The sequence below is a fragment of the Harpegnathos saltator genome, unplaced genomic scaffold (genome assembly GCF_003227715.2).
Source record: "Harpegnathos saltator strain DR-91 unplaced genomic scaffold, Hsal_v8.6 scaffold18, whole genome shotgun sequence".
Taxonomy (NCBI): domain Eukaryota; kingdom Metazoa; phylum Arthropoda; class Insecta; order Hymenoptera; family Formicidae; genus Harpegnathos; species Harpegnathos saltator.
This window is the reverse complement of record NW_020229961.1, coordinates 1,541,249-1,556,022: the sequence shown is the minus strand read 5'-3', so window position 1 is coordinate 1,556,022 and position 14,774 is coordinate 1,541,249. Positions and strand designations below refer to the sequence as shown.

Below are 14,774 nucleotides of genomic sequence, written 5' to 3'. Positions count from 1 at the left end.
TTGAGCTCTCTCTCGCACCGGCCAATCTCCGCCTGGCGATCGATGGAGCGTCGTCGTCGGGCATCGTATTTTCCGCGGCATTACGATACAATATATAACGTTCTCGCGTGTGAACATTCGTCCTGGAATTGTCCGAGCAGCTCGCGATACTTCCGGTCACTCGCTCGCTCGCGTGCGAGTTGCGTTTTTAGGTTAATGTGTCGCTCGACCGCGCCGAGGTAAACAATGTCGCGAGTATCCGCAGGATAATTCAAGAGTGACAGAAACTTTCAGCCTACCACGATCTGCTTGATCCCGGCGAGTAAGGTTGTCGCGTGCTTTCGGAGATTCGCGTGAGAACGGCACAAGTCGCGAAAAAGCGGAGCGACGACATGGCGCGTTCGTTGACACGCGAAGGTAAAAATATGAGCGTTATAACGGAGTTCGCGCAGAAGCAACGCCGAGTCGGCGGCTCTGCAGATTACAGAGGTGCAGGAATATTTTGAGGTTAAGCGTCAGGTGCCTTCTGCTTGACCATCTGCCCTGCGTCGGCTGGAGAAAGTAATTGTGACAATCGCGATTATACGTGTCGCATGAGACGTTTGGTCTGTTCTTTGTAGCTGCACTGCTGAACTGGTGCAATAAACTAGAGAGTGAGAAAACCTATATTTATCTCACTTTAACTTATTGCATCAGTTCAACAGTGCAGCTACAAAGAACAGACCAATAATTCCGCGAGATTGAGATCCGAGCGAAATTGGATTTAAAATGGAGCGAAACGGAAGGATTGCGGCTCGCTGTATTGTGAGCCTGGAAATTGGCGAACCACCAACTGGTCGTGCAGCAAACGGAATGATTTCAAAAGCAAGCACAGTCGTTAAACGCTTATTCAACGCGTGTCCGTTGGAGGAGAAAAATGTCGCCGCAACTCGCGGGAGATTTTTACGTACGCCGATACGTCAGTTTTACGAAGAAGTATCGGCTCGTCTGTCGAGATGTCGTTATAAGAAATGACGTTACGCTCTCGCGACGAGTAGGGATTCTTCGCAACGATTCTCTCAAAATATCGATGACGATATTATCGTCATTCAGAACCATCGATAACGATAATATCGATAATTTTGAAAAATATCGATATTTATATAAAAAAAATGTATACATGTAGGGGTATACATATAGGCGTGTGAAGGGTGGTATACATGACAAATTTAAAAAGATCTTTTAAAAATTGTTATCTTCATATAATTTATTGTCATATTCTTATTAGAAAATATATAATAAACTGCATCTCGGTCGTAGAACCGTAATAGGCCCCAGAGCTGTAACTGAAAAATACGAAATATCAGTAAAATTCATATCGATAAATATTCGATATTTGTCTTTCGATATTTCGATATTATCGATTTATCGTTGCATTCCTAGCGACGAGACATCGCGTCGCTCATGTCGCGGATTCTCTCCTGTGCCGTGATTTTGCTACTAAAGGCGCGCATGGCGTAAATGGCGGGTCGAAGGTCAAGATCGCGTGTCGTAATAGCGAATTGGTCTCTCGTAACATGCATGTGACGATTGCGCTACGTAACAAACCCGACCCGAGCGGTCGCCGGTGCAAAGTTTCTGACGACGGACTGACGTAACACGATAACAAAGGGAGTAGATGCGGTCTCGTTGGTCTAATTTCGTCGTTACAACCGCCGCTGTAAAGTGTAATATCGCGGTTTCTGTCTCACCGCAGCGGCTCGCAATTTCGAGCCGGCAGTATAAAAAGCGTATCGATAACGCCCAGGTTGAAAGAGAGGCATCGGCTGCGCCTTCTGCCTGAATAAGGCGAGCTTATTAATTAGTGGCGATTAGTGGCGAGACCATAGAGATGTGCGAATCAAGAATTTTTATATCGAATCGAATGGAATCTCATTTTTTTAATTCGAATTTGAATCGGATCGAATGAAATCGAATCGAATCATGAAAAAAATTTAACATCACTACTATATGCAAATAATGATGGAAGATTTTAATATGAAAGGGAATATTTGGATATTGTAACATCATCTTAAAGTAAAATATATGTTTAAATATTATAAAGTAATTTATAATTAAGTTATTAATTATAAGTTAAGTTAATTACAAGTTAAGGGTTCAAACATATAGGCCCAGATTGCCCGTTTCGTAACTGATGCGCGCGCAAACGCTTATGTATTTCATTCGTATTCGAATCTTCGCGATTCGAAATTTTCCAATTGTTCGGATTCGGATTCGAATTCGAATAGTTTTCGCACATCTCTAGTGACGACCGATACCAATATTTATACCCAATATTTATATCTCATCTCCATCGTAGTGATGCTGGTTGTTTGGCAAGGAGCTCGCCGTTGCCTGAGTTGCAGCGGGCAGCGCACCAATCAGTTCCATCAAAAGCATCGTCGCGAGCCCGTCAGCGAGAAGCTCGGCCGCTATCAGCTCGTCAGATCCAGGTAGGATCCTGATTCTTTTTGCTTTTCTCATTGACCGCTGCGTCATGTCGCGCTACAGTCACGTCTATTATTCCCCGTGGTTCACCTCTTCGAGGGAAAACCACAGGATGCACAGCTCCACAAACGTGATCTCTGCGTAATGTTTGATGTATCAATTATTTTTTAAGTAATCAAGTATTACACGTACAAACATCTAGAAGCCACGATTCTTCGATTTGACGCCGGCGTCCGGAAATTAATTTTGCAGAAAGTTGATGCAAAATGCTCGCGATTTTGTTGGAAAAGAATTACGACAGAAGCGAGTGATTATTAAGCAACAATTACTCGCTTATGACGTATAATTCTTTGCCGGTGAAATCGCAATTATTTTGGATTAATTTCCAGTAAGATTAATTCCTCTGTAAAATATATATATATATACATATGTACATACATTATTCGGTATTTAATCGTCGACTCGGTATTTAATTTCGCTTATTTACGGAGAACGTGGGTAATCTTACGTCGACGATATATACAAGACGAAAGGCAAATTATATCGTCGACGCAAGATTACGCACGTTCCGTAAATAAACGTCCGTAAAAAAACTGCGAAATTAAAACAGACCGAGTTTTAGTTTCGCAGACGAGTCGACAGATATCGGGACGGATTTTTCTCCGTCGTTATCTTTCGGGCCGTGCGATCGAAGCGCGCAATTGATCGTCTCTAATCGCACTCGGCGAGCTTCGCGCACGTATAATTGCGCATACATATGCATGGTACGCGCGCACGTGTATGCGTGTAAACTCGTGGAACAGTCTTCGTAGGCGTCTTGTGTCAACGGACTCGGACAGAGACGAGTAATTTTCTCCGTCTTGCCGCGCGTCGATTCGGCCGTTTAATCGCGACGTTACGCGGAGGGGAAAATTTTCCGACGGCGATTTTCGACGAGAAAAGAAAGATACTCTCGAGCGAGTCTCGGGGAAGGACTCTCGACGCTCCCGCAATTTCGAGCTTACCCTCGCTGGCAACACTTTTTTGAGTCATCGAGAATTTGACGTCACAGCAGGAAACTCCAGACGGGAGATAGCGATGCGCCGATTTGGAAGATCGTCGTACGTCTCATTGCGAAATTTGTCATCCGCGGCGTCGATCGGCGCTGCTTTGCTCACACTTGGCCTGAAATTTTGCGAGCAGTCGATATCGAAGGCGTTAGACAATATTGGAGAAGAAAGAGAGAGAGAGGGCGAGAAATAGTTATGTCTAATTATATATATTTTTTTCTTGGAAATTCATCGGTTCTTCGTTTTTCTAAAGGTCATTCTCGCGGACGCGCGATATTACGAATAAATTCGTCCGCGATATCGAATCGAATCGAATTTTACGCGCGGCAGCGCGCTTTGTTTTCGCAATCGGCACTCTTTAGAACACGGTCGCGAATTTCTTTCCCCACGTGCGTGACTTGAGCTTCGCGGCATCAGGACAAGACACACGCCGATACTTTTCCTTTCCTTTTCATCGACAGCACATCGGCCACGTGCGCGTGATCGTACGCGGCACACGTGACACGATAGAAACCTGATTAGCGTTTTTCTTGGCCCCCGGCGGCACGTTCCTCCATTATCGTCATATCGCGCGATCGTGCGGCGGGGACGCGAGTAAAGCGTAATACGCGTGCCTTCGCCCCGAGTTTTGGGTTTATTCCGATCGCGTGGGGAGGCAAAAGCCTCGACCTCTAATTAGCCTCCTCCTCGTTTTAGAGCGTATGCGTGCAGCGACAACGGTACCGCCGATGACGATGACGACGCTGAGGACGCGTGTCCCTCTCTCAGCGGCCGAAACTACGTTGTTACGGAGATACATTGGCGGTTATACGATAATTGACGCGTCGTCGTCGATTATAAAAGCCTTCGATTCGCGCGTCCCTAGCTCGTCAGTCAGTCAGTCAGTCAGCACACGCCGATGCGTCGGGACACTCTTTTGCATACGCACGCCCTCGGCTTGAGTTTCACGCGTCAAGCAGTTTCCCGCACGATCTCGCCGACACGTTACCGTTATCGCGTAAAGCGAATCGCGAAATCCGCAATCGGTTCTCGCGAGGTCACGCGCGTGCGAGAGAAATATTAAGCGCGAGGCGAGGATATAGGAGGGAACTTTTTCAGACAGATTTTGCAACCCGTCTTCGTTTCGCATCGAGAACTCGGGGTCACCCCCGCGGCTCTCGACGAAGAGTAGTCCCCCTCGGTCCCGAGTCGGTGCGTTTCCGATTCAGTCGTAGGGTTGCCAAATCCAAAAGTCAAAATTACCGGACATTTCTTCTTCGGTAACAAACCCAAAGCGGACAGAAATAATAATCATAACGTTACATTAAATACAAAATATGACGAGAATTTAATTACAATATTAATTTCCAAACAATTTTATCAACAAGATTTGATTGAATAAAATAATAAACTATTACTTTTTTAATATATATGGAATGACGGGTCGGCAGATCATCATCTACTAGATGGCTTTTCGTGGCGCTCGCGATCGTTTGTAGGCGCTTGAAACGGAGAAACGTTGCTAAAATCTGAACTCTCATTTCATTGATATCGGATATAACTTAAAAGCCGGACATATGACGTCCGGACATTTGACTTATTAACCGGACACTGGACAAGACTTCTGAAAGCCTGACAATCCGGCTCAAACCCGGGCAATTGGCAACCCTATTCAATCGCGCTAAACGACGAATTCTCGCGAGTGAGCCAAGACGCGATATGATCGTCCTTCGCGGACGAAGGATCGCAGAGGATCATCGCGTGCTACGACGTTATGTGTGTGTGTGTGCAACCTCGTGCAGTGAACAAGATCGTCGCGCGATCGCGGCCGCAATAACGGAGCGCCGTGGACTTTATTTCGCGACGTGCAATTGAACTCTGCGCGTCGAGGAAAGTTTGCTCTCGCAAGCACGTATCGCTTTTCCGCGGGCGACGGTCCCAGGCGAGGTTAAGGACACCGCAGCGGGAAGGAGTCGAAGGCTGTTGTTCGTTACGGTACGTACAAGGTTCCCTTGTTAATTGATAGTCGAGACACGGCAGGCGAGCTTCGCGATTTTTACTCACAGCGGAAATACCCCCTCGGGCGCTCCTCGTCAGCCTCGTGCGTCCTTCTTTTTCTTTTTTCTCCCCCCGGCGTGAGATCACCTTCCCCGCGGATATCTCTTTGTTTTTATCTCTGCCTCCTTTGATACCACCTGCAATGAAAAGCGCGACAATTTAGGAAGCCACCTTGTACACCGGACGTACGCAAGTGAACGAACGCGTTGCGTGTGCGCTGTCGAAAAGTCGAAATGAGAAATTCCGCCCCCCCTCCCTCCCTCCCTCTCCCGGGCCGGCGGGGGCCGGCTGTTCGACCGATAGAAGAGAAAGACGGTCATTTCTCAAGAGTCGTTCTTCATTGTGCAATTTCTCCGTCAAGCTCCCGCTACGTGTGCGTGCGTACGTGTGCGCGTAGTGAAGGGGGGGAGGAGGGAAGGACTGGACGGATGTCAGTCGGTTGCTGTTGTTAGCGAACGGTATTTTTGAAAACACCCGTCGGAATGCGGTTAGGGCAGAATTTCACGGCTTCACCGAAGCTGTTATCCCCCACGGCAGTTGACCTTCGTTCCCCTAGAACGAAAATAAGTTTGATACCTGTTTGTGCTTAATGATTTGCGATGATAAGCACTCGCCTGTCTGTCTCGTTCTCGTTTAACACCAATTAACGCTAACGATCGTATGATCCGTTCTGGACTCTGCACGGATGAATAGGAAAAATTGCAAGCCGCTCTCCTCGCTTCTCTCTCTCTCTCTCTCTCTCTCTCTCTCTCTCTTTTCATTTGTCATTATCCACTGGAAGAACATCCTCTCGTCTCCTCTCGGCGTTCTCAGTCCCGAACTCGAGTGCTGTTGGCACGCTTTCCTGCGGAGCGACAGGGTATATCCAGCACACATCTATCCGTAGAAAGAAGAGGGAGGGGCGGGAGAGAACGAAATAAAGAGAGAAAGACAGGCAAGGAGAGAGAGAGAGAGAGAAAGAGAGAGAGAGAGAGAGAGTGCGAGAGGGGGAGGGTAGTGACTGACGGTGAGTGGGATTTTGTGCAGTGCCGGCGTTAAACACATTGTAACCCCAAGTACGATAAAATAACGCAAAGTCTCTCCCCCCTTTTCTCCCTCTTTCTCCAATGAACGACGCGATGGAGAAGAGAAGTCAAAAGCGCGGTTCAAAACTCGCGAGAATCGCGCACAAGTTGTTTCTTCGGGGGTAACGCGCGACACCGCTTGTAACTCCCGTCCCTGGGAACTCCCGGGACAAAATCTTCGAGACTTGCTCGAGTCTTGCTCGACTCGCGCGGAAAATCAAGATCAAGCGAAACAACGCCTTCCGCTTCCGGCTCGGTCATGTCTGCGCGTCCAACTTGGAGCGCGCGACAGCGACGAGCTCGTTAAACGAGGAGTTCTGCTCAAAGTACAAGATCGATAACGCTACAATGCCGGATAACGATACGATGTCGAGCGTAATCGACGAGATAACGATCTCGGCGACCGCGGTCGACGGCCATGGTTATCCCAGACGCGCGGCAGGAAATTCCCCGAGGCGAGGCGGACGTATTACCGGCGTATTATTTGCAAATGTAAATCCGGCCCTGACGACCGTCGAGAAAGACGAGAGAGAGAGAGAGAGAGAGAGAGAGAGAGAGAGAGAGAGAGAGAAAGAGAGAGAGAGATGGGGAGACAGACTTGATTCCGACTCGCGCGACTCGCGGAGCCAGTCACGTACGAAACTCACAGCACCGAGCACGCCGAAACGGTCACACACGTAGCTCTCGGCAGCAACGGCACGAATCGGTTTCATCATCGATCGATCCTTCGCTCTCGCGAGTCGAGCAAATCTCACGCGAAAATACTCGCCGAGTCGATCGTACCGGGTCGATCTCGATCGACCGATCTCGCGACCCTCTCGAACTCTCGCGTCGCGCTCCTCGCAGTGTGCTCGATCTCGTCGCGGACAGTGCGGCCCCGGAGAGTGCCTCAGCATCGTCGAGACCAAGTGCGCAAGTTCCCGGTTCTCCCCGCTCGTCTTCTTCCGCTTCGCGCGACGCTTCCGGCTCGCGAGCGGCGGCTGCGAAGGTACGTTTCCTGAAGAGCGCGCGAACGTGCGTCGGCACGTGCTCGCGGCTGGAGATTCGCATCTTCCGGACGGCACGTACGTGCCGGCGTGTTCGTCTCTTGGTGCGTTTGTGCGTCTGTGTGCGTATGCGTATGCACCGATCGTGAGGTGATCTCTTCGGCGAGCGTTACATAATATATCGCGGCAAATTGAAGTACGCGACGATCGCGCGATCGATCGGTGGGAAATTAGAAGGGTCCCGCTAATGCGGAGAGCGACGTGTCTCAAGGAAAGCCGCCGTTTCCGATCGAACTTGCGCGCGTCGAGCCGCGGAAATGCCGAGCGCACTCCGGCGCGGGCGGATTCCGTGTCCGAAGAGGAGATTTGACAAAATGGCACGGACTTGGCGAAGCCCGTGCGCGCGGCTTAAATTTGATATCGCGGCAATTATGTAAGTGGAGTCACGCGCGGGTGTACTTATAAGTTTCCATTGTGCGCGCGATTGTCGTTGTCCGATTTTCTCGTTCGGCGCGGCGCACTCGGTGCGCCGCGCGAGCGCTCACGCTCCTTTGACCTGTGCGGGCAACGAAAGGTTAACGAAGAGAAGGTGCTCGAACTCTTCTCCTCTTCTCGAGCCGCGGTCGCAATGCGCGATCGGCTCGTCGATGAGATCGACTCGGCCGTCGGCGAGAGCGTATTTTTAGATGCGAATGGTCCGCTCTTTGACTCGTTATTAGCACAGCTAGGGGCAAGGGGCGTTTCAGAAGGAACGGCGTGCTATGAGAGAGAGAGAGAGAGAGAGATAGAAACATAGAAAGAAAGATAAGCGAAGCGGCGTTACCGTTGTCACCTCGAATTCGAACATTTGCATTTCGCGCGCACGCGCGTTTCGAAGGACGATTCGGCGCGCATTGTCCGTCACGTCCGCGGACGTGCGAATGTCACGGAGCGAAGGACGCGTGGAAACGCGTGTCCTGAGGTACGATAGGCTGGAAGTTTATTCCCCAGCGAGAAAATGAGGTGGGTCGCGCGCGACGATAAAAAAGAGAGAGAGAGAGGGAGAGAGAGAGAGAGAGAGAGAGAGTGAGAAAATGGAGAGAGGCAGCGAAGTTGAGTTCGCGAAGAGCATCCGATCCTTTCTTTGCCTTCGATAGATACAGTTCGCGATCGCGGCTCGCCGGTGGAAAATCACCGCTCTTTCGCGCTGTGAATCCGGTAGAGCGGGTTAGGCGCGAAGCAATTCGAAGTACGCGAACGATGTTAATGATGCTCGCTGGATCATCGTGAATGGCAGCCACGGTCGCGCGCGCGAGATCGGATTAACGGGGTCGCGCAACTTCGCGCTCTTCTCTTCGCGGTTCTTCCTTCGGGAAGGTCTGCGCGCCGAGGAAAGATTTTACGGCTCGATGATGGGTCGCGTCCGACGTCTGTCCCAGGCTACATTTCTTCGCGTCGCGTACGTTGTGAAAGCATTTTCTATCGGTATGTTCTCGTCTTCCTTTTCTCTCTCGCGAACGGCTTGTAGTCTCTTCGCTGCGGCTGACAAGTAAACCTCGGGGAACGTCAGACGTCGATTTATTTCCAATTTCTTATAGTTACTTTTAATGTCAAAATATAAAGAAATCTGTTATCATTTTTAGCTTAAATTAATTTTTTCAATTTTTTCGAAATTTCTCAAGTTCTTTGTTCATTCTTTTTTTGTTCATTTCTTGTTCATTTTTTACCAGCTTTTGACGTTAAAATGAGTTTGTTTTGCTGGATAGTGAGCCGAAAGATTACCCAACATCGAATGTAGCGTAAAACTGAACACTTTTTCAACAATGACGTCAGTAATATTAGATCCGCCATTTGGAATTTTACAAAACGGTTCTGATTCATAATCGGCGACACGTGTGTGCAAGTTTCAACAAATCAGATACCTATATTTTTACGAAATTGTTTTAAATATGTATAAAATAGTGTGCTTGTGCAAAACTTCTGAAATTTCGAAAAAATTGAAAAAATTAATTTAAGTTAAAAGTGATAAAATTTCTTCATTTTGACACAACAAAAATAACTAATAAAAAATTGGAAACAAATCGGCGTCTGACGTTTCCCGAGGTTTACTTGCGACAGAAAAATATCCTTGCGGGGAACGGGGTGTCGGAGGACACGCTCGCGGACAATCGGCAAAATGAGACGTGAATGAAGCAGCTACGCAGTCGAAATTAACGGGTTAGGCTTTTCATCCCTCTCCCTCTCGCGGAACATTGCAATTGTTGCGTGTCACAATTGACACCGTGCCAGGATTGATGTCGGGTAGAGTTCGGGCGGTATTCTTAGACGGGTCGGTGTAGCAACACACTCTTAATATATCGTCATCTCTCGCGTGTTACCTTCTGCGTCGAATTCCCCGTAATCTCGCCGGTAACTCGGAGTCTCTCCGTTGCGCTGTATCTCCCATTCAGCGCGGAGTAAACGCCCTAGAAACATCTCGGGTGCCCGTCCGCGCGCGAACTGTCTCGCGAGACGAACTGTCCGTCCCGCGACGCGCGATTTGTATTTTTAGCCTTTGTTTGAGCCGCGGAAGCACAAAGCGAGCGCACGCGCGGCCGCGTCAGCGAAACTCCTCTTTGTGCTCTCGGGGAGAAGTCACGACCGCGTGATCGCGTTTCTTCAATGATGAACCGCGGCTCCACCGCGCAAACGGACGTCCGAAGCGAAGCGACGTGCGAATCGCGAAGGGCGAATCGACGCGGTGAACGTCGCGCGAACGTCTCTTCCGTAGGATTCCCGCAAAGAAAGACGCTCACAAAGAAACATAGGGAACTCGGTCAAACCACCCTTCGAAAAAAAAATTGTTTTCATTTTCAGCGTATATCTTTTAAAATACGAGGCATATGCAAAAGTGATTTATATGAAGATTGTATTTCATACTCTTTGCAACTGTGCGTTCAGATTTGGCAATATTGAAAAATTTTCGACACCTCCGCCCTCTTCCAATTTTGTATTTTGTATGTATATATATTTTAAAAGATATACGCTAAAAATGAAAATGGTTTTTTTTCCAAGGATGGTTTCACCCCCTCAGACTGGAATTCTGCACGAAACAAAAAATAACTTTGCATTGCGGATGAACTACAAAGTTTCATAATTTTTTGAATCTCCTTGTCAGTCGTGTCGTCTATTATTTGCGAGTCCGCAGTCGCGTATCATCATTCTCAGAAGCGTGTTCCGGAACTTGAATGACCAGGCAACGTCTCAGCGACGCGCAGAGTCCAACCGACGTGAAATATTCTCCAAAGCGAAGAGTGAAACGCTCGTCGAAGCTCAAGCCGTCTTTTCCCTAGACTTTTCTTTTACGCAATCTCGCGGACCTCCCTCCCTGCGTCTGTCGAGGTTAAGCGCGTCCAGGTGTTGATAAAACAACAGACGGCACGTCCGTCGGTCTCATCGGCGGCACCGTTATTCCCGCGCGCGAACAGGTCAGTTACGATAACGCGAAGAGCGTTATCGTACTTTCCACCGAGAATTTCCACCATCCGGCGCGTCTCATCTCGCGCCGAGTTGCGTCACCATGTGACGCGGTGACGCGTCGTATTTTCTCGCTGATCGCGCGCCAATGCTGACGATTTGCGATACGCGAGAGGCGGCCGCGCGTGTCGTCACGCTCGTCTTGCCGATTATGCGGCGCCTCGCATGAAATCCATATTGCGCGATCGTGGCGCAATTGCGTCGATTTACGCTGTGGCATCGTGACGTCCGCCTCGCAATCGCAAGTCACGAGCACGAGCGGGGAGAAAGCAGCGGTTTTATGTGTGTGTGTGTGTTTGCTTTTGCACGAGACTCCATGACGAGCCTCCGCTGCGCAATTGGTCGAGTCGGTAGGTGTTGGCGACGGGAGGATCCGCGATTGGTCAGGTAACCGGTCGGGCAGGAGGCTCGTCTTCGAGCGGTTCTCATCTGCGACGCAATGTCCAGCTGGAGAGAATCGGTTGCAGCCGACGAATTGGGATTCTGTTCCCGATTTCGAGTCTGTTTTGGATTCTACAGCTTATTCGTTCTCGTGCAGGCTTGTTCCTCAGCATCTCCCTGCGATATCGCTCGCTCGCTCATTCATGACGACTCGCGTGCGTTATCGGCGATCTCGAAGATCGACCTCGTAGGGTCGGGGAAGGAAGCGCGTGGGTCATTAGAGTCATGAACGGGGTCGATTGACGTCGGTGATCGCGCAATCGATTGCACCGTTTAACGGAACCGTCAGCCGAGTCAGACACAGCTCGATTGCTCCAACGATCGCGAACAATGCACGTGGCTTTGGCCGATTTGCCAATAAAACGACACTTAATGAGTGACATACGACACACGAGCCGACGTATCATCGGCTCGCTCGTGTTTGATGATTTGATGAGCTATGCTCGCATCAAGAAAGTCTCTGATAAGCTGAATTGATCGTCGACCGAGGGAGGCCAGCATTTATGTTATTTTATCCCGTACGACATTTCGGCCATGCGGGTCATCACGTGTTTCGCAAACCGGTTAAAAAAATCGCTGATATCATTGGGATGACATTTCGAGTGTATCGGTAATCGACTCGCGTCATCGATCGTCTCTCGCGTACACTTTGTACCGTGATGGTGATGGTGATGATGATGATGATGATGTAACATGAAGTGTTTGATGGACTTTGCTCGGTGTTAATGTCACATGAACGCACTCTCGAGGCTTGCTCGTTCGCTCGCTCGCTTTATCACCTGCGTGAACTTCCCGTTGTTCGCCGATAGGCTCGTCGCGAGTTCACACTCATCGCCAATTCCGGCGTTTGGCGAGAACGAACTTTACCCGATGCCGAGGAAAGCAGGCGCGAGCTAATAATAACGCGCTGAACAATGGGAATTCAGGCGGCGGACGAATTCGCGCTGTAAAAATAACTGAGATTGCGCGAGAAAACAGAGCCGCTTTTTTCAAGAGCGGCGGGGTGAGGACGAATTTATCCCCGCCAAGCCCCGCGTTGCGGAATCGGTGACGCTGCGCGAAACGATGATAGCGGACGGATGATAAACTCGATATTCGCAAAACGACACTTCGCGTCGTTATCAATTAGCAGTCACAGTCGCGATTCTCCACAGTCGCGATTCGGTTCATTGATTACACGAGGTGTTGTGTGTGCGCTCGTTATCGCCCATATTTCCGCGGCGCCCATACTTCCGCATCGATAACTCCAGATAAGAGAAAAACGTTGTTGAATCGAGCGTGTCTGCTCACGCTCACTTTTTTCTGCTTTTTACAAGTGACTCACGATTCCGCATCTTTTTCTCCGGGCTCTTTTTACGCGCGTCAGCACTGCGGATGCAGCGTAAAACGCTGCATCCGCAGTGATGCAGTGGCGACAAGAGTCGTTGGACGTAAAGACCGAGCATTCGCGGACGTTTGACTCATTTATGTTCCTCACGTGACTACTTACGCCGTCGTTTATCGGCTTGTCGATCTGAACGACTCCCGATAAGCTGAGCCTCATTTTTCGTACTTTCCTGTTTGAAACTATTTACTGCCAAATGTTGTATTTTCCGTTTTCTCTTGGACATTCTTTTTCAACCACCCGTTGGGTAATTATACTAAAAAAAATATGTATGTAGAAAATAAAAAATTATAGTAAAAAATTCCCGTAAAATTATGAAATTATTATAAATTATAATAAATCATATATTACAAAAAATTATGTATTATGTAAAATTATTACAAATTACATATTAAATAGTTATGCTAAAAATTACATATATAAGAAAACAGTGTTTCGCATAAAACAGGAGCATGCTTTTTTGTTTCTGCGCACGTGAGACAAGTTTTTTGCGTTCTTCGGTTCATGAATCTTCGTCAGGCAGGTTTGATCGGGATTTGTCATGCGACATCACCAAGCCCGATATATTCGCAATTAGTCGTCATTGCTGGAGGTCAAGGATCGGGCTTGTATGTGTGTGTATATGCGTTTGTGCGTGTCACCCACGAATCAATCTTAATTGAGCTCGCCGATTTCGCCGCGGTGGTGGCTTGTTCGTGTCTCGCGCACGATTGGCGGATACCATTCGCCTACGTCACACGGCACATAATGAAATAATTGCAGACTCGCGTTCCATTGCGTCTTATTATTTTGTCCCCTGCAAATCGGCCGGATTGATTAGCTCTCGTCGCGGTCGCGGGATCGCGATAAAAATCTTCCACGGTGCAGATTATACGCTGTCGCTCTGTGGCGATCGTCGAACATTCCTCTACGTAACGTTGAAGAGCGGAAGCCTGTCGGGACAATGTGCATCGTGCGGTTTTCCCTCGAGGCTACAAAGAGACAGATCGGTCGGGCAAACGTACTCTCGAAGACAGCTGCCTCGTAAAGTGAATTCGTCAACAGTTCATTGTTCACTTGGACTGCGCGTTGAATTATTATTTGCAGTGCGTTCCGAATCACCGTACCGCCCGCGGCCCCTACGTTGAACTTGCCGTCTAGGTCGTTTGACATTTTCAAATTTCGCCCTCCGAAACGAAACATGGTCGTAAAGTACTTTTATAGTCATTTATGAGACACACACGTCACTTGACGGATAAAAATTCGGCCGCTAACACGACAGGTGCGCGTAAAATTAGTCCGGCGTGGAGCAACGAGTCCACCACTGGCGCAATTAGAAAAAAGGCCGCTCCTTCCCTCCCTCTCTCCCTCCGCTCGAATCGAAGCACACTTTCTATTCTAAGAACGCGTCACTCGAGCGTGTAAATTGATAACACAAAAGCCGACGCGCAATCGTTCCCCTCGTTCGCTTCGCACCGCAGCGCGGAGGCGCATCGGCTCTTTCGAAATGCATTTTGCGCGAAGCGCGTCGTCGTGCTATTTCGACGGCTAGATTCGCGCGCTTTTAATGGGCCAAGGGTGCATCCATCCGGCGGCCGTTTCCGCGGCGGCGGGGCCGTTCGTCGGGCATGGCAGGTGGACAGAGGCTTGACACGCGAGCCAACTGTTCGTTTACTTCAGGACGTTCGCTACGTTCGCGTTTTCCAAGCCTATTTGCTCGCGACGCGATTCCGATCGCATACGGCGTACGTGCCGACACGCATAGAGACAGCAGCGAGCGCGAACGCGCGTCAGTCATCATCACGTGCGAAGTATTCTCGGAGACGCGTTTACGATCCGCCGAAATGCGGTCGACCGTCACCGCGAGCGGTGACGATCCGGCCAGCCGGCGTCA

General features: G+C 49.2%; 1 protein-coding gene across 4 annotated transcripts in view; it reads left to right on the top strand.

The window, feature by feature from the left end:
* The first annotated feature begins 2,327 nt into the window (after positions 1-2,327).
* Positions 2,328-14,774, top strand: part of LOC105182610 (trehalase) — a 40,405-nt gene continuing 27,958 nt past the window's right edge. For 2 of the 4 annotated variants that reach the window (XM_019841118.2, XM_019841119.2), the window contains exon 1: positions 2,328-2,450. The gene's annotated coding sequence lies outside the window, so the exon portion shown is untranslated. Of the gene's footprint in view, positions 2,451-4,898; positions 5,469-7,234; positions 7,584-14,774 lie in introns of those variants that run through there. The other 2 variants (XM_025297499.1, XM_025297500.1) reach the window with 2 other exon arrangements.